This window comes from Lepidochelys kempii, chromosome 1, assembly GCF_965140265.1.
Source record: "Lepidochelys kempii isolate rLepKem1 chromosome 1, rLepKem1.hap2, whole genome shotgun sequence".
Taxonomy (NCBI): domain Eukaryota; kingdom Metazoa; phylum Chordata; order Testudines; family Cheloniidae; genus Lepidochelys; species Lepidochelys kempii.
Genome location: NC_133256.1, coordinates 322,420,772 through 322,440,779, shown reverse-complemented (window position 1 = coordinate 322,440,779; position 20,008 = coordinate 322,420,772).

Below are 20,008 nucleotides of genomic sequence, written 5' to 3'. Positions count from 1 at the left end.
ATGATTCAGAAAAGAATCCCTATTCAGGACAGCATGTAAGCACACGTTTAAATGCTGCCCTGAATAGAGACAGACTTTAGCATGTATCTCTCCTAAGGCCCTGACCCAGCAATACACTTAAGAATGTGCTTAACTTTTAGCATGCGATTAGTCCCATTGATTTAAGTGCTTTTGCTGGACTGGGGCCTAAGCTACTTGAAATGCAGCTGATCTCTAATAGCTTTAGTGATCAACTGTCACTCTATTGCACCAACATCTATGATTAGACAAAATTATTGCACTGCTGTCACTCATTTGGCATAACTGAAGTAAAGTGACTGTAATAGAAATTGTCACAAGATCAGTGACTTGTTTTTCTGCAAATGCTGGGGCTTTTTAGCAAAAGAAGACCATTATCCTTTGTCAACAGTGTTTCTTGGGTGTTCTCATAAACTACATCCCGCTGTGCACAGTACTCTGCTATATTTCTGACACTTATGACTTTTATCTTATTGTAGACAATTTTCTAAAGTCATGCATGACATTTCCCTACTCTCTAGGCATAGAGACTAAAAACACAATGCATTTCAGCTGTGAATGCAGCTGAGTAATGAGGGCACAAAACCTACTGTCTTCTTTTCTGTCACTTTCTTTTCCCACCCAGTGGAGTTGGATTTAAGTCTTCCTTTTACTATTGCTTTATACAAAGATAATATTCCAGCTCTTATAAGTATTAGACATAATTCCAAGCATTATTTATAATAAAAACAAGATCAACTGAATACTTGAAATTAATCTTACATAATTAGGGTTTTATTTTTAGAATCCGTTAACATTTATAATGTATGAAGAAAATGAAACAAATATTTCTATTTTGCAACAGGTTTTTATATTTGTGCATATTTTACGTTCTAAGAGATTTTGATAGTGTGGGTAGACTTACTAACATTCCAGATAAAAAGATATAAATACAATGTAGCTGAATAATTTCTTATGACAGGATTTTAATTTATAAAAGAACGTAAATAGTATGTCTAAGCACAGTGTCATTTTTATTAAAAGCTTTCTGCAGAAGATGTGAAATTATTTCTTCACACGTACTACATGTTTAATTCAGGGGCATCGGGAAAGTTAAAGTAGGATTGGTGGTATAATTTTGGCTAAATTGGCATATGAGTTACGTACTTACAGTTTGGGGAATTTCATATCTCTGATGCTTCAGATCATGTAGGTCTGATAATAGGTATAGGAGATGTTAGTCCAGATGCATATTTTATTTTTTAAAATTTTATTAAAAATTAATTTGTTAATCCTGTTGTAGAGTTCTAAAGCTTCTTTCATGTAATTTACAAGTTGTTTCTGCCCCTCATCAAATTGCTGGTCAAATTGTGGGGTTTTGGTTTTTTGTTCTTTTTAATTTGGTTTTGAAGATAATCATTAAAGTGGACTAAGCCCTCCAGGAATCATTTAGAGAGCATTTAGTAATGAAATGTAGTTGCTGAGCATACACAGGAGATAATTTTTATCATGTGAGTTGTAGTGATAGCAAGTCAGAACCTTGTAATAAGGGAAGAGACATGAAAAGAAATGTTGTTGTGCTAACTTCTTTTTGAATAAAATGGAAGTCGCAATGTCTTTCTTGTATAGGAGTTAGTGCTGGAGAAAAAAGATCAAATATTTCATATTAGAAGTTTCTTAAAGTAACATTACAGTTGAGACACCCATCAAGGAGGACAAGGAATTGTCTTTTACTTACCTCATTATAAATCCTCTATTAACCGGGGAGTTGGAGGCATGCAAGGTTATTCAGCAAAGCGAATGTGCCAAAAGGGCAAATCCTGCCCCCTCCTTTGCAGGTTGAATGGGCGTCTGGCAGGGGCAATGCTGTAATTCTGCTTTGTAGGAAGGTAGAGAATGGTAGAAGCCACCCCTTGTGTGGCATGGAGTCCAGTTCCCCAGATTATTCCCATAAACATCGGAGCAGGTGTGCCCCATGAAATGAGATGGCATGGCAGGAGTGAGTTGGAAGAAGGATGCAATTGCTCCACATGTCCTCCAGTCCCAGCTTCTCATAGGAAGGGGGGAACACTGGGCTTGAGCAGATCTGCGAAGAGGGAGCTCCCTTTCCTCTGGAGCTCCCCATTGCTCCCCTGAGTTTCTTGGGCTGGGCACTGGAGAGAAGTTTTGACCATAGGGATCCAAAGCTCATTGCATTTATGGGAGTCTTTCCTTTGACTTTTCGGACTTTGGAACAGGCCCTGTGTGCAGGAGTAGCTATGTACAATGGGATAAGATGGACCAGACTCATAATTCTGTTTGTTTGTTTCTCACCTTTAACATTATTTTAACAAGGATTTTTTGTTTTTAACGTTACCTGTAATTTACAAAAAGAAGCTTTTATTGTCCGGACGTTGTTTAACAAAAGAGAGATGTCGCATTCCACATTATAGAGATATTTTAGTATAAAAAACAAAGTTCTGCTAAGCACTTTAAAAAAGCAAAGATATTTGTGCACTTTTTCTGAGCGATTGAAACTGACCAAATCCCAGTCCTTTTCATCTAGAAGAAAATAGAGCTTTGTGTACCAGGCCAGAAGCAGATAATCCACAATATGTGCTTTATGGCAACTTGTTTTATTGCGGGTAACATTTACAGCTTACATGTAGCTGCTGCCTATAAAAATGATTCTGAATTATTCTCCAGATTTAGACAAGTCACTTTTTTTTGTGCAAAAATACTTGTTGTTTTCTATAAAACTTCATAGCCTTGTGTACAGTACAGTTAAGCATAATCCATGAAGTGGTTTAGGTTGTGGCAGTGTTAAAAATGTCAGACCAGTAAACTCTTCTAGGTGAACATTGTTGAAGAAATATTGTTGTTTGGGTTATTGGGGGGGAGACTCCCTAAAGGCAACTATATAGATTTTAAAAGTCAGAGAAAATGGCAGTTCCTGTGTATTTTGTGTATGTTCTCACATAGAAGAGTTTTTTATGTGCCAATAATCGTCACTGTGGTGTTTTGTAACAAAGTGTTAATGGTGTTCCAAAGTACTGTAGAGGAAAATATTTTAGCCACACAATCTGTTTGTGTTAACTAAAGGCCCATTTCTAATCTCACTTACACCAGTTTCTCAACAGTTGACTTCAATGGAGTTACTCCTGAATCACACCAGTGTGTAAGTTAGACCAGAATCAGGCCTGATGAATCCAGAGTTTCTGTAAATCCTTACTTTTTTATGTAATAGATGTACAGTATGTTACAGTTGAGTGATTTGGCATGTGTAATTATAAAGCTCTAAATATGATTCTGTTAAACTGTACACTTTTTATTTGGATTTTACTTTTCAAAAGTTAGTTTGACATTTTATCATATATATATGACTAGCAAGGGATAGCACAGAATAGTAAAAACGTCCATATGCTTAAAAATACAAATAAAGTTTGTGAAGGCCTTAAAATACAAGCAAACTTATCTCATTTCTTTAAACATTCAGCAAAATTAAGAAAGGATTGAAAATGTAACCATCGTGATTTCTGAACAAAGGCTCAGCCTTGTGGGACAGATCCTTAGCTGATGTCAAATAGTGTGGTTTCATGCTTTCGCAGACCTTCTGCAGTTTAAACCAGTCTCAGTCCAGCAGAACACATAATCACATGCTCAGTTTTAAGCACTTGGGTTGTCCCAGTGAAATCAGTGGAATTAGGCTTGAAATTAAGCACGTGTTTGCGTGCTGTGCTGGATCAGGCTCCAGCCGGGAATCAGGGCCTATATATACAGCAACTTCTCATTTAGACTCTGTCAGAATCTTTAACTTGATATTTCTCTAATGAAGTCAGATTTAGAATACTTGAAACAAAATGTTATTAGAGACTAAATTTAGTTATATTGATGTGCTTATTACTAACACGTACACATGTGAAGCTGGTGGGCATACACTAAACCCTGATTGCATGTTACAGTATGTAGTACTTAAGAAATGAGTTTTGGCAAAACTAATGTGAATATGTTATTCACCAGCCTGTTGAACATGTGCTGTTTCCTTTTGCAGCCAAACAAGCCTATAATGTATGAAAGTGTTGTACATTTTATGAAATTTCAGTGATGTAAAGTTAAATGATTGTTTTATGTTCTAATGGCTTTACATAAAAAATAAATATCTTCAGAGAATTGTCATTGCCAGACTTGTAAATGAACAAAATAAAAGGTGAGATAGTTAATTACATAATCTTTCTAAGAGTTTTATTTGTACTAGAATTTAAGTAACTTTTTATAGCTGGAAAAACAAATCATCTAGCAAGCTGAGCTAGAAATGAGTTATAAATATTGGCTTAGATGATATTAAAGTATTTCTTAATCTATTTGATTGCTATGCTGTTAAATAACATTGGTAGCTGAAAGCCAAAGATGACATACAAGTGTCATTTATAAACTCATGTGTGTAAAAAAGCCAAAAATGGCTGAGAACTTAAAAACTGGATGGTAATAAACCATGAATCCCACTGTTGAACCTGGGAATATTCGAAACAAAAAGAGCTCTCAAACATGCCTGCAGCAGGTTCCATCACTTCACACTGACTCAATAGACATTTTAGGCTTCAGAGTCCCTGAAATCTTATTGTTGCCCCTTTTGACCCAAGTGGCTAGCCAAAGTTTGGGCCCTGGGGGTGTTATAGCTGGGAATAGAAATTGGTGATAGGTATTTCTTTGATGCAGTCTTTTTTTATTTACAAGGAATGTACAACGTCCTGTGTTTCTGAATGCAGAATTCACCAAGACCAAAATAAGCAGTTTTGTAGGTCTAGGCTACACAGGCAATGCTAAAGCACTGCCATGGCAGCGTTTTAACATGGCTTGTGTAGTCGTGGAAGAGAGGTCTCCCAGCACTCTAAAAAAACCTCCTCCATGAGGGGCGTAGCTCCCAGCGCTGGGAATGCGGCTCCCAGCGCTGGGGCACTGTCTACACTGACACTTCACAGCGCTGAAACTTGCTGCGCTCAGGGGTGTGTTTTTTCACACCCCTGAGCGAGAAAGTTGCAGCGCTGTAAATTGCCAGTGTAGACAAGCCCTCAGCTTACCAGCCTCCCTTGGCCAACATTAGACCCAAAAGCACTCACTCTAGCTTTTTCCTGAGTCACATTGTGCTTACAGGCTCCTACTTGGTTTTTTCTTGCCTCCCTCCCTTGCCTCTCTCTCTCTTTTTGTCTGCTATCTCAATATCTGTGTGCTCTCTCAGACTCGCCCCCACCCCTTCTCAAAACAATACTTAGCCCAAAAGCTCCTGGGCGGGTCCACACACCCCTTTTGTCTTAGGTGGGCATATGTTTACAGTTACGTTAATTGAAGGATGAGTTCACACCTACCAATCTCAACAGGGCTTTCCAAGGCATAACAAGGTTTCACTCAGCTCATATTATTATATAGATATCTCAAAAATGGGGTGTTTTTCTAATGATGGTGGTAGCACTCACTTAAAAATTGACGGGTCCACTTTCCTTCTTGGAGGCTTTAAATAAAACGTATAATGGAACTCAGGAGCACAGGTCAGCCATGAAACACAGCCCTCCCTGAGCAAAATGCAGCAACCATTATATGATTCCTTGCAAGTGTTTTTTAGGAGCAGAAATTAATCACTTATTAATGATAACTTCACTTACAATTACAGGTGGCACTGAGGTAGGCAGACTGTAAATATCCAGGATGGAATATGGCATGGGTAATGTGGCTTACCCACCTACCCTTGTGAAAAGTATCATAGGTTCTTTAAGGCTACAAATGGTCAATGCATCAGGTGTCCTCGGAATTAAGGAACTCCAGCACCATGCCTCCTTTACATCATTCTGTGGCATTGCTTTACCACTGATTGCAAGGGAAGAGTGCCACCTACTGCCGCACTAATACTGCTGCCTTCCAGGTCTCCCATCCAAGTACAGACCAGGCGTAGCTCTGCTTAGCTTATGACAAAGTCTAATGGTTTAGGGGGGCAATTTATACTCAAATACTTTGTCTGACTATGGGACCAGGGAGGGTGCAGAAGTCACAAATGTGTAGCCAAAACTGCCCAGTGTCCCAGAGTACATATTTTAATCAAAATAACTGTTCAGAGCCATCTGCTGATGGGTAATGAACAGTACAGCGACCAGCTAACCCTCTCAGCCCAGTGGCTGCTGGTTCAGCCATGCTGCCGTGCAGGAGGCTGGGCAGGGAGCAAAACTGCGACGGCCGCTGCCTCAGCGCTGCTTCCCTGACTCAGCGTCTACAAAGGGAGCAGGGCCCTGCAGCGCCCTCTGAAGCCAACTTACATAAGCCTTATGACTATGGTTTAGTCACGGCTACTTTTAGTAAAAGTCACGGACAGGTCGTGGGCAATAAACAAAAATTCATGGCCTATGACCTGTCCAGGACTTATATTATAAATACCCCTGACTAAATCTTGGCTGGGGGGGTGCAGGCCACTGCTTGGGGGAGTGGAGCCAGTGGCACAAGCAGTGGCTGCTCTGGCTGCCCCTGGGACCGCCGCGTGGGAGGGGGAAAGTGGTGGGGAGCACAGCTCGTGGGGGAGGGGGAGGCAGCTGGCAACACTGCCCTGGGACTGCTGCCAGGGGCTGCCGAGCAGTGGCTGCTCCAGCCGCCCCCCGAGGACTGCTGCTCAGGCGCTTCCCTAGAGTCACCTGCACCGGCCGCTGCTCAGGCAGTCCCCAGGGCCGGCTGCCCCTGAGGCCACCTGAGCAGCTGGCCCCAGAGCCGCTGCTTGGGCAGCCCTGGGGTCAGCCACGCTGGCCGCTGCCGCAGTCAAGGAGCCCTCCTTATGACTTCCCCAAAATGCTGAGCCAGTGAGGCCATGGGATGCACAGAGACAGACACATGTGTGCACACACCATCTTGACAATTCACCCTAGCCCTAACACCGTGAGCTCCTGCTCACTAACCCTCCCGGGAAAGCAAGGCTTTAAATGAGCAGCCCTCAAGACACTGAGTGAGTCTGGTCTTGTCCCTCTACCCACGCACAAAAGGTCAGACATCATGGACGCCTTTCATAGCTGTGACAAAGCTGCAGTCTTTTCACATGTGCCGTGCTGAACACATACCCCAAAGCAACAGGGCTCAGAGAAGAGAGAGTGGCAAAGGGCACTTGTTTAGCAAATCCCCTTTATGTGTGACCGAGCTCACCACCATGAGTGAGCAAAGGGAGGCTAATCTGGACAGGTTACGCTTGATTAGGTTTCTTGTCAAAGTGATGGACACTAGCCTTTCTGAATGACCTGTCGCGATAGGCATACATCAGTTGTGTGGAAAGTGAAAAAGGACAGAACATGGACCGTCAAATAATCCTCTTCTGTGCTGCCTCCCATTCCACTCCACCCCAGCAGCTTTCAAAGACGAATTACAGGTCAATCAATGGACACATCTTTGCTCAGAGAGACTCCAGCTACTGCAAACGTGTACTGATGTGAGCGGTGCTGCGCCCAGGCTCATTCTCATTGACATGAGTGCAATTGCCCATATGAGTAAGGCTTTGCAGGCTCATACCCATAAACATCAAAGCTTTGCAGAGCTGTAGTTAACCCCAAATCACCCACATAGGACAGCATTTGCATTCGCTCCGTTTTCCCTGTGAGCCATAGACATGCCCCTGCCTGTTGTCTGATGCCATTACAATTTCTACCACAATAACAGGAAGCTGCTGCACATGGTAAGAGAGGTAAGTTTAAGCAAAAACATTTGATCTGATCTTAGCAAAATGGAGCCAGGCTTCACCTGGGTAGCCATGTGAGCTTACTACTGATATTCTTGTAGCTTGTTCATTCCCCCGTCCCCCCTGCCTTTTTTATCTTTTGCTTCAGAGCAGAGACTGTATCTTTGGGCTTGTCCACATGAGAAAGTTGCACCAGTTGAACTTAAGATATGATTATAATCCCATTTAGTTAAACATTAAACTGGGCCAAAACCCTGTGCAGACACTCATTTTGGGGGTGTCAGGCATGGTCTACATTTAAAATGTAGCTTAGCGTATCTATGGCATAAAACTCCACATGCCTGACTGATGTAGGTAGGCCAATCTAATACCCAGTTTAGACACATCTGTGTCAACAAAAGAATGTTTTCATGACCTAGCTACTGTCACTCAAAGAAGTAGTGTTCATACTCTGGCAGACAAACCCCTTCCGTCACTGTAGGCTGCATCTACACCAGTGGGTAATGCTGACATAGCTGCGGAGCCATAGCTTTGTCACAATAGTCCTCACAGTGTAGACAAACCCTCAGCGTGACTTAATTCAATCTGGCTTCAATAGATTAGGAACAAATTTAAACTGAACTGAAATAAACCACTTGTAATCCCTCCCCCACAAAACGGAGTGTCCAAACAGGCATTTGTACTGGGTTAACTAAATCCATTTAGTAGGAGCATTGCCAGCAGATCAAGGGAAGTGATTATTCCCCTCTATTCAGCACTGGTGAGGCCACATCTAGAGTACTGTGTCCAGTTTTGGGCCCCCCACTACAGAAGGGATGTGGACAAATTGGAGAGAGTCCAGCAGAGGGCAACGAACATGATTTGGGGGTTGGGGCACATGACTTATGAGAAGAGGCTGAGGGAACTGGGTTTATTTAGTCTGCAGAGAGAAGAATGAGGGGGGATTTGATAGCAGCCTTCAACTACCTGAAAGGGGGTTCCAAAGAGGATGGAATTAGGCTGTTCTCAGTGGTGGCAGATGATAGAACAAGGAGTAATGGTCTCAAGTTGCAGTGGGGGAGGTGTAAGTTGGATATTAGGAAACACTGTTTCACTAAGAGGGTGGTGAAACACTGGAATGCGTTACCTAGGGAGGTGGTGGAATCTCCTTCCTTAGAGGTTTTTAAGGTCAGGCTTGACAAAGCCCTGGCTGGGATGATTTAGTTGGGGTTGGTCCTGCTTTGAGCAGTGGGTTGCACTAGATGAACCTTCTGAGGTCTCTTCCAACCCTAATCTTCTATGATTCTATGATTTAAAAATTGATTTAAGTTAAACCAGAAAGGACATTGCCTACCCGGCGTTCATCTTGCAGAGGACCATACTGCACCCACCCCAACTTTTACTCCCCTTTGGTAGCAGGGGATGCAGCAGAGAGGAGGAGGGGGCAGTCTCCCTGTTGGTTACTGCAGCACAGCACTTCCTCCTGTTGAGCTGGTCAGCTGGGCTTTGAGGAGGAGCTGCAGCTGCAGCCACATAACTAGGATTTGCTCTGCTCCCGCACTGGGTAGACAGGATGCTGTTCTATGGAGCCTCAGCTCCTACCCTGCCAGTCCCCTCCACAGGCTCTGAGCACCGAGCAGAACACCAGCGACAGAGGACAGACTACCCCTCGTCTCCACCAGCAACTCTTCCTCATTCTCCCCCAGCCCACGAAGGAGGTTCAGGTGTGAGGAAGCTGGAGCTGGTGGGACCCCAGCAAGGAGGTATTGTGGGGGGAGGTTCTAAGCCTTATGCTGGATTATGCTGAAAGGGGCACAGCCTCAGGCAGGATTGGGAGCTGGCACAGGACACGCATCTTCATATGTGGTTCCTCAATGCTGAGATCAGTGTAGTTGTAATAAGTGGGCTTCCTCTGCTGCTTCCAAAGTTCCTGGAGATCCACTTATTCCAGGAAGCATTCTCTCTCTAAAGACCACAGGCCACCTGTGTATGTTCTGTATTGTACTCGCGCCTGTAAGGTCTTCAGTTTAGGAACTCTCTCTTCAACCATTGTACAGACCAGCGCACGTATCCAGTGCAATATTAAAACGGGAGCACTGCTGAAGTTAATATTCAACAGCTTTCAAATACTCCTTTTAAGAAGGATAACTGCAGTATGGTCAGATATACCTTCTGGGGCAAAAAACCCCACTGAACTCTTGGGGAGGGTTTTATCCAGAAGACCTGCAGAAGTGGACCTTTTGAAGTCTTTTGGTATAAGTCACTTCTTTACACACAGCAGTCATCTGCCACAATTAGCAGTATTGATTTTATCGTTCTTTTGGATTTCAGACGAGAACATTTCCCATCTGGGTTTTAATAGAATTAATACAGCGAATCAAGAAATGGGGTGTTTTGAAAGGGTTGAAATAGTTACTCACCTTCTCCGAACTGGTGTTCTTCAAGATGTGCTGCACATGCCCATGATGTTGTAGGGGCGGGTGTCGTGTGCTCCAATGCTGATAGAGCCCCACATGAACCCTGGCTTCCTCAAGGGCATATAAGTGCACAACCTTGCGGTTCCTTCACACCAGGATCCTGACGATAGACTCCAATGCGTTGGGGAAGGAGGGTGGGTCCTGTAAAGGACACGGGTAACACATCTCGAAGAACAGCAGTGATGAGAAGGTGAGTGACTTCTAATTCTTTGAGTGCTTGCGTATGTCTGTTACGATGTAGGTGATTCCCAAGCCCTTATAAATGGAGGTGGGGCTAGGGGGCCTCATCGGAAGAGGGACTATAGGACCCTTTTCTGTCTTTTGCCTCTTCCCTGCATGCAGCTATAATGGCATAGTATCTGATAAACGTGTGGACCAAGCATCACATTGCTGCGCTGCAGATATCCACAACAGGGACCTTGCTCACAAACGCCACAGAAGCTGAGAGTGCTCGGATTGAATGTACTGACAGCATCATGGGAGGCATGATACTTTTGGCAGCATAGCACTTGACAGTGCAACTGGTAATCCATTTCGAGAGTGGTTGTGTTGTAATAGGATGTCCTCTCATCTCATTCGTTCCACATAAGCTATGAAGAGCTGAGAAGAGACCAAAAAAAAGCTTTGGTCTAAAAAGCTACAGCTTGGCATACATCTAAAGTGTGCAGCTTTTGTTCATCCTCATGAGCCTGTGACTTTGGAAAAAAGACAGGCAACTCCTTATACTGATTTAGGTGGAAATCAGACACCAAACTGAAAAAAAACTTGGGGTGGGGCCTAAGCTTCACATTGTCCTGACTATAGTGTATGGGGGATCCATTACCAGGACATGCAATTCCCCCACTCTTCTAGCAGAGATGATGGCCACTAAGAAGGCCACTTTTACTGAGCCGTATAATAACAAGCAGGAGGCTAAGAGGACCCATCAGTGCTGACAGCACTAAATTGAAATCCTGAGGTGGAGTTGGATCCCTGATGGGTGGAAACAACCTGACCTTTTAGAAATCTGGTTGTTGTAGGTTTGGAGAAAACAGTCCTTCCCTAAATACAGAGTTGAAAGGCTGAAATTGTAGCCAGATGCACCTTAATGGAGCTGACTCATAATCCTGATTCTCTGAGATATAAAAGAGAGTCCAAAATCTTTTGAATTGTGAATTAGCCACATTGTGGCTAGCCATCCAGAAGCAGAAACACTTCCATTTACTAAGGTAATTAGAGGTCATGGAAGGCTTCCTGCTATTAAGAAGGATATTCTGACCTACCACTGAACAGCCCACCTGTTCTGTATTTAACCACTAATGAACCGCACTGTGAGGTGTAGCACCCAAGGATTAGGGTGTAATACCCCCCCTCCCCCGTGATGTTAGGCAATCAAGTCTTTGCTTAGTGACAGAAGCAAGGGTTCTCTGGTGGATAGCCTGTGCTGATTCGAATACCAAGGCTGCCTTGGCCAGGCTGGAGATATGAGAAACATTCTGCCTCGTTCTTGCTTCAGCTTGACAATAGCTATGGGAATGAGTGGCACTGGTGGGTACACCTTCAGCATGGCCTTGCCTCATGGGAAGAGAAAAGTGTCAGCGATCGACCCAGGACTGTGACCTACTCTTAAACAGAACTGGAGACATTACCTGTTCTAATGAGTTGCTAATGAATCTTCTATCAGAAATTCTACTATCCAAAACACTGATCCTAGAACTGTTGTGTTAAGAGACGATTTGTGGTCCAGGGTGAAGGATCTGCTCAGGTGGGAGTGGTCTGCCAAGATATTCTGAACTGTTGACACACCTGGAATACTGCATGCTGCTCAAGAACATTTATATGTAACCTGGCCTCATGGGTGACCTACAAGCCTTGAGCCTGAAGATCACCCAAATGGGCTTCCCACCCATAATTGAAGCATATATTGCCAAAGAGGGGAGAGATGGAGAGAAGGGGACTCCCCCCGCACACATTGTCCTGACTAATCCATCAATTCAGAGATGATAACACCCTGTCTGGTATGCATAATAACATGTCTAGATAGAATTATAGAAATGTAGGACTGGAAGAGGCCTCAGTAGATCATCTAGTCCAGGCCCCTGCACTCACAGGACTAAGTATTATCTACCTCACCCTTAATATGTATTTATCTAATCTGTTCTTAAAAACCTCCAATATCGGAGATTCCACAACCTCCCCAGGTAATTTTTTCCAGTGTTTAACTACTCTTACAGTTAGGAAGTTTTTCCTAATGTCTCCTAAATCTCCCTCCTGAAATTTAAACTCAGTATTTCTTCTTAAGGAGAACAATTTATCCTCTTCGTAACAACCTTTTACACACTTGAAGCCTATTATCATAACTCTGCCCCCCCCCCAGTTTTATCTTCTCCAGACTAAATAATCTTTCCTCATAGGTCATGTTTTCTAGACCTTTAATAATTTTTGTTGCTCTTCTCTGGACTTCCTCCAATTTGTCCACATCTTTCCTGAAGGGTGGTGCCCAGAACTGGACACAGTTATCAATGTTGAATAGAATGGAAGGATTCAGCATTATTTCTTGCTTACAACACTCCTGTTAATATATTCCAAAATGATGGTGAACCCGAGGGCAGTAGACTGATTTGAGCCATGTATACATGGCTGCAGAGGTGCAGATTGACATGAGGGGTCATACATATACAAGCAGACATGTGACGTAGGAGCCTGAGGCAATTCCTCACTGTGGTTTGTGGCTGATCTTAAACAACACAGAGCGGTTCTATATGGCCAAGGTCAAATCCAGAGCCGCACCAGTTAATTCTATTCTTTAAAAAGGTTACAAGAGTGACTTTTCTCTGTTTATTTTCAGACCCAAAATGCTGAACAGGAGATTCAGATGGATTATGGCCTCTATCTGATGACTGGAGTGATCTTGTACCAACCAATAAACCAGGTAAGGATGTCCCTCTGGTGGAGATAGGCTGCCACCGTGCACTAGGGAAAAACTGTTGTGCTTATGATGTTTGAAGGGTAGAATGATGGACTGGTAGAGTAATCTCCTCCTCCCATGAGCATTACGAACTTCCTGTGGCCAGGATGGATTGTCACATGGAAGTAGACATCCTGTAAATTGAGCACAATCTCCCAGATCTAGAGAGGAAATAATAGAAGCAAGGGAAACCATGTGGAATATTAACATTTATCTGTTTAAATTCTGAAAGTCTGCAGTGGGTTTGAACCCTTCTGGCTTTGGGCATTAGGAAACATTGGGAGTTAAAATGTTGCCTCTCTGTTGAGGAGGCGCTTCCTCTTTAGCTCCGAAAGAATGTAGAATCTTCACTTCTTGACTTTGCACAGTTTCATAAGATGGGTCCTTGAACAGGGGCTGAGACACGGGGATAGAAATAAACAGTAAGGTATATCCTGATCCCACTGTGCAAAGCACTCAGTTGATGGCAAGTCATGCTTTTAGGAAATGGAACAACCTGTTTCCAAATTGACGGAGAGAGCCGGCGAGATCAGAGTTGCTAGGCATTCTATCCTTGACAGAAGGGACAAACAGGCTGCTTACAGGTTTGTGGTTGCCTCAATGAAGTAATTGAGGAGATAGAACAGGGAGGCCTCCTTCTTTGAGCTCTTTGCACCTAGAACAGTCAGGCAGTCTGTAGGGGTAGAACTGCTGTCTCATCTGGAATCAAGGCTGATATTTTGTCCTCTTTGAGTCCAGTGTGTATAAGCCTAGGAATCTGAGACTGCTCTCAAGACTTTTAATGTGTGTAAAACTTCTTCAGTCTGGGAGGAAAATAAAGCATAGACTGCCAAAGGAAGGTCTTCAGTCATCTGCAGTACTTTTGCAGGACCCCTGACGACTGCAACCATGAGGAATGGCACACAGTTACTGCTGTTGCCATGGCTCTCGCTGCAGAATTGGCTGCATACAAGGAAGCCTGCAGAGCTGAATGAGAAACCAGATGACTTTACCAAGAGGGGCTGGAACTGTTCCTTATCGCTTTCAGGCAATTCATCCTTGAACTGAGACATTGCTGCCCAATTTGAATAGTCATACTGGGCCAAGCCGGGGTTGGCAATGTGAAGCTGTAACCCTGCAAGTGAATAAATCTTTCTCCCAAAGAGATCTAGCTTTATTGGCTTCCTTTTCTTGGAATGTAGACTCAGCTTGACCTTGACAGTTCCTTTTATTCACCATAACAGTGAGCCTGCTGCAGAGTGTGAATCAAACTGCTCAAGCTTCTGGTCTAGAACCTGTTTTGTACTCCATGAACTTAACTCTGGGTGAAATAGAAGAAAGGGCGTTGCCCCGGTGACTTGATGGGACATATTTATTTATATTTATGGATTCTCATTTACAGGAAGGATTACCTTATGAGGATTCTCCTCCACCAACTCCATCCGAATACCCTCAAATGTAGCTATCCTTTTCAGGAGCTCTTGGTAGAAGCTTCCAGCATGAAAGCCTCATCCAGCGATGAGGATGATATTCAGTAGAGGCTGATCTTACACTGCTGCAGTAGGCTGTTGGTCCACGGCAGGGCCTCAATTCAGTCAAGCACTTAACCACATGTTGCAGCCCACCCCTATTTAACAAAGTCTTTAGGCATGTGCTTGTGTCCCACTGAAGATGGCAAAAGAGAAAGGGGCAGAAGGGTGCAAGGCAATGTTTGAGGAAGCAGCAAAGAATCCAGGAGACTCAAAGGAGCAGATGGCAATACAGCCAGGACTAGACAGCAAGGGAAAAGCTGGGGTGGAGAGTTAATTTGCAAAGTTTCAGAGTGATGGTGGTAGATGAAACTCTGGGATTGGATTAGGTTGCCAAGAAAATGAGGGTGCCAGGAGAAAAGACAATTGAGAACAAAACCCTGATGGATGTCAGAGGGAGAAAGCAAGAGATATGGAAGGAGTGGTCATCAAGAGGAGAATCAGGAACACACAGAGACCTGGTTTCTCTGGGAGAAGGAGGTCTCCTGGCAAAACTGCAATTCCAGTGTCAAAAAGTAGCAGAGACCAAGGAGAATGAGTACGGATGAGAGGCCTTGGAGTAAGTCAGGAGGATGGTCCCAGCACCTATCCCACAGCCCATATTAGGTTGTAGGATGCGGGGGGAAGTCTAAGTGCCTGCAACAGCTTAATTACTTGTACTGTAATTTCAGCAGGCATTTCCAAATAGTGTCATGGGTACCAGGCTACAAAGGGCGTTCTTCGGCTATTAGCTAAATCCGGGAGCGCAGCGAACCAAAGCTATATACATGTTTTTTCCAGTATCTTAAAACTGTCTTTTTGGCCATCAGCGTATTTCACAGGAAATACTTACACTTACCAGGTAAAATGGAACTGTACATAAAAGAAAATTCTTGCTGCACTGAGGATGCTCCAGATGCCGAGCGAGAAAGACAAGGCATCTGGCATTGCTCTTATAATCCCCAGTGTTCAGAGGGTTCTGACTCACAGAGCTGAAATGTAAAATACCAGTTGTCAGCCCGGGGCAAGTGTGTTTTCAAGACCCATTGTGCTATGTGCAGCCGTGTAGCTGACAAAAATAAGAAGATTTATATTATAGATTCATCGTTTAAGACCAGAAGGGAACGTTAGGTCATCTAGTCTGAGCTCCTGTATATTACAAATCCTTTCATTTCCTCCAGCTACCCCAGTATTAACCCTAATAACTTGTGTTAGGCTCATACATGTCTGGCTTTCAGCACTTCCCTGGTAGTTACTCTAGTTGTTAGTCACCCTCACTGTTTAAAATGTGTGCCTTGGTTCTGCTTGTCTGGCTTTGGCTTCCAGCTAGTTGGTCTTGTTATGCCTCTCTCCATTAGACGAAAGAGCACTTTCGTATCCAGTATTTTTTCCCTCATGAAGGTACTTATACATTGTAATCAAGTCACCTCTCAATCATATCTTGGATGAGTTAAACAGATTGAGGTCTTTAAATCTGTCACAGTAAGGCAGGGGTCGGCAACCATGGGGACATGCTGGCCGCCGCTTTCTGAAGCTCCCATTGGCCTGGAATGGTGAACCACGGCCACTGGGAGCTGTGGGAGGCCATGCCTGTGGACAGTCAACGTAAACAAAATGTCTCGTGGCCCGCCAGCAGATTACCCTGATGGGCCGCATGCCAAAGGTTGCTGAAGGACCCCTGCTGTAAGGCATTTTCTCCTACTCCCGAGTAATTTGTGTGCCACTTTTCTACACCCTCGCCAGTTTTTCAACATCCTTTTTAAAATGCAGAACCCAGAACGGGTCACAATATTCCAGGATCAGGCTCACCATGCCAAATACAGAGGTAATCACTCCCTGCTCCTACTCACTACTTCCCTGTTTATACATCCAAGGATCGCATCAGCCCTTTCTGCCACTGCATCCCAGCACAAGGGCATGTTGAGTTGCTTGTCCACTTTGGCCCCTTAAGGCTTTCAGAGTCACTGCTTTCCAGGATATAGCCCCCCCATTCTGTGGGTATGGCCTGTGTTCATTGCTCCTAGCAGATCCGGCGCTAGGCATAAGCAGACTAAGCAATTGCTTAGGGCCCTGAGCAGCTCAAGAGGGCCCCCTATTAATTATTAGTATGTGGTGTTTTGGAGGGACAAAAATATTCCTACTTAGGGCCCACAATGGGCTAACACCAGCACTGGCTCCTAGATATAGAACTAGGCATTTGGCTATATTCAAATACATTTTGTTTGACAGGGCCCACCTTACCAAGCAATCCAGATTGCTCCATATGACTGCCCAGTCTGCATAACTGTTTACCTATCTGTATGTCATCAGCAAATTTTGTCTGCAGTATATATTTCCTGATCATTGATGAAAATGTTGAATAGCAGCACTGGGCCCAGCACCAATTCCTGCAGATCACCACTGTAAACTATTCAGTGATGATTCTCCATTGAAAACTACTTTTTGAGCGGTCAGTTCGCCAGTTGTGAATTAATTTAATGTATGATTTATTGTATACTGCTAATTTTTAAATCAGAATATTATGCGGCACTAATTCAAGCATCTTACAAAATTCTAATTATGTTACATCTAGGCGGTTACTTTTGTCAACCAAACTTGTTGTCTCATCATTTGTTTGACAGGATCTCTTTTCAATAAAACCATATTGACAGGCATTAGTTATATTCCGGTCCTTTAAGCCTTTATCAATTTAATTTTATATCAGCCTTTTTTATTATTTTGCCTGAAATTGATGTCTAGATACCCAACCTATATTTACCCTAGTAACCCTATATGCCTTTTTTGAATAGTGGCACAACAGTAGCATCCTTCCAGTCTTTTGGAATTTCCTCAGTATTCCAAGTTTTAAATATTAAATATAAATATTAAATATTAAAATATAAATTATTAAATATTAAAAACATCAGGCCAGAGCTCTCCCCAGCCAACTCCTTTAGGACTCTTGGGTCCAAGTTATGATGGTCCACTGATTTTACAATATTTATCCCTAATACATGCTGTTTAACAACCTCCTTCATTTTTAATGGACTGGAAAGTATTTCATCATGTGATATGAATACATCATCCTGCAAGTATGAGATAAGAGTAACCTATTCTAAATGTAGGAATCACAGCCTCTAATGTAATGTTCACACTCGTTAACTGGACTTGAACTGGAAGAATATGAACTTTGGAAAACAGCCCTTCTTGTTAAAGAACTACATCAATTGGGCATTGATATTACAGCATTCAGTAAAATTAGGCTTTTGGAAATTGGATCACTAGATGAAGTAAATTACAACTTCTCCTGGTCTGGGAAATCTGACACTGAACCAAGAATACATGGTGTTGGATTTGCTGTCAAGAAATTTGTCCACAAAAGGTGCTCTCCCTGTTCAAAGAGTTCCATGAGGAAATGAAGGCTACCATCTAGTATGAAAATGAAACATGATCTGCGTTTAATATTGATACTGGTATGAAGAAAGGCTGCCATCTTAGTGTCCACTGACTGTGGCATCTTCTTCTCTATTCTTCTTAAGTACAGCTTTGGAAATGACATATCTGGTGCATTAATTGAATTGAGGATGGATGGTGGCTTGTTTAACATCAAACAATTCAAGAGCAGATGGCATGTCACCCAGCTTACTATTCGGGATCTGCTTTTCGCAGATGGCGCTGCATTCATCTCTAATTTACCTGATGAACTGCAGGTCAGGATGAACAAGTTCTCAGATGCATGCATCAAGTTTGGCATGGTAATCAGATCAAGAAAACAGTTGTTATGTCACAAGGTTCCAACATTCCACCCAACATCTGTATCAATAACGAAGCTCTGGAAAACGTGGATCACTTCTGCTCTCTTGGCTCAATTCTTACCAGCTCACTTCACCTTGACAGCAAACTTGATGCTAGAATTGGCTAAGCTTCTGTCACTTTTGGCAAACTTACCACACATGTTTGGAACAACAAGTTGTTAGCCCTGAACATTAATGAGTCCATCTATTAGGCTTATGTCCTTAGTACCCTCCTTTATGGTTGTGAAAGCTGGGTTACATTCTCCAAGCGAAGATTGAACAGTTTCCTCCTCTGTTGTCTTAGAAAAATCTTTGGAGTGACTTCGGACCAATGGCTCAGCAATAATGAGCTCCTTGAGCGAACTGGCCTACAGTCTATGCAGACTACACTGGACGTTTGCTGGTTTCTCTGGTTGGGACATGTAGAGCGTATGCCTCAAGATCATCTGCCAAAGGCTGTGCTCTATGGCCAACTTAAGAACTGCCCACAATGCAGAGGAAAGCCAAAGCTCTGATTCTGCCACAAGATCAAAGGTCTCAAGAAATTCAGCATTCCCACTGACAACTGGGAAAATCCTGCCCACAGTCGCTCAGTTTGGAGAAGCCGGGGTAAGGCTGGTGCAGTCACCATAGAGAGCCATCAGAGAGCGCAGGCTGAGGCCTATAGGCAAGTCAGGAATCAGGGTATGCTTCAGGCTCCATCTGGCAAATGAACCTGTAGCCACTCTGGGAACGGTTTGCTGCTCGCACAGTTGGCTCTTTTCCCATACCATTGCTAAGCACCACTGAGGGACCAACTTTGTCGTGTCTCTTTTCATCTGTCAAGATGTTGGATAGCCACAATGTAACATGATACTTTGGGGGTAATTATTTTTCTTAAAGAGATGTCCTATTTAATCTTTTCACACGAGAACAGCACCAAAGCCCATGCTATTGCTCCCACTAATCTTCCTTTTTTGGGGGGAAGGATAGCTCAGTGGTTTGAGCATTGGCCTGCTAAACCCAGGGTTGTGAGTTCAATCCCTGAGGGGACCATTTAGGGATCAGGGGCAAAAATTGGGGATTGGTCCTGCTTTGAGCAGAGGGTTGGACCTAGATGACCTCCTGAGGTCCCTTCCAACCCTGATATTCTATGATTCTATGATTCAGGGTGCAGCCTAGGACTGTGGGACTGCTGTGTCCCCTTAACTCTCCAGACTGTCTCTCACAATGCTTTGCTAGTGAAAAGCAGCAAACCCCTCCAGGCACTGTTCTCACTCAGCACAACCACATGTGGCGCCCTATACCAGCTAGATTGCATGAATGCTCCCAGAGTCACTCATGAATCACACAGAGAAAGGCACCATCCAAATTCTCCCAGCTCCCAGCCTTGAAGCTCAGAAATATATTGTTTTGCACTGCTCAAGACCCTTTCTTGAGCAATGCAAGTTTATTAATTGGTTCACCACTTCATCAATGGAAAGTGGATATACACCAGACTTTGTAAACTTGAGCAGATTTACCAAGCACTTCAGGCAAACTCACTGGTTAAAATAAACAGTTAAACATGTTTATTGACTACAAAAGAGAGATTTTAAGTGATTATAAGTGATAGGCAAAAGGTCAGAGTGGTTACCAAAATAAAATAAAATATAAACATGCAGTCTAAACTCTGAACCCTATTAGACTGGAGA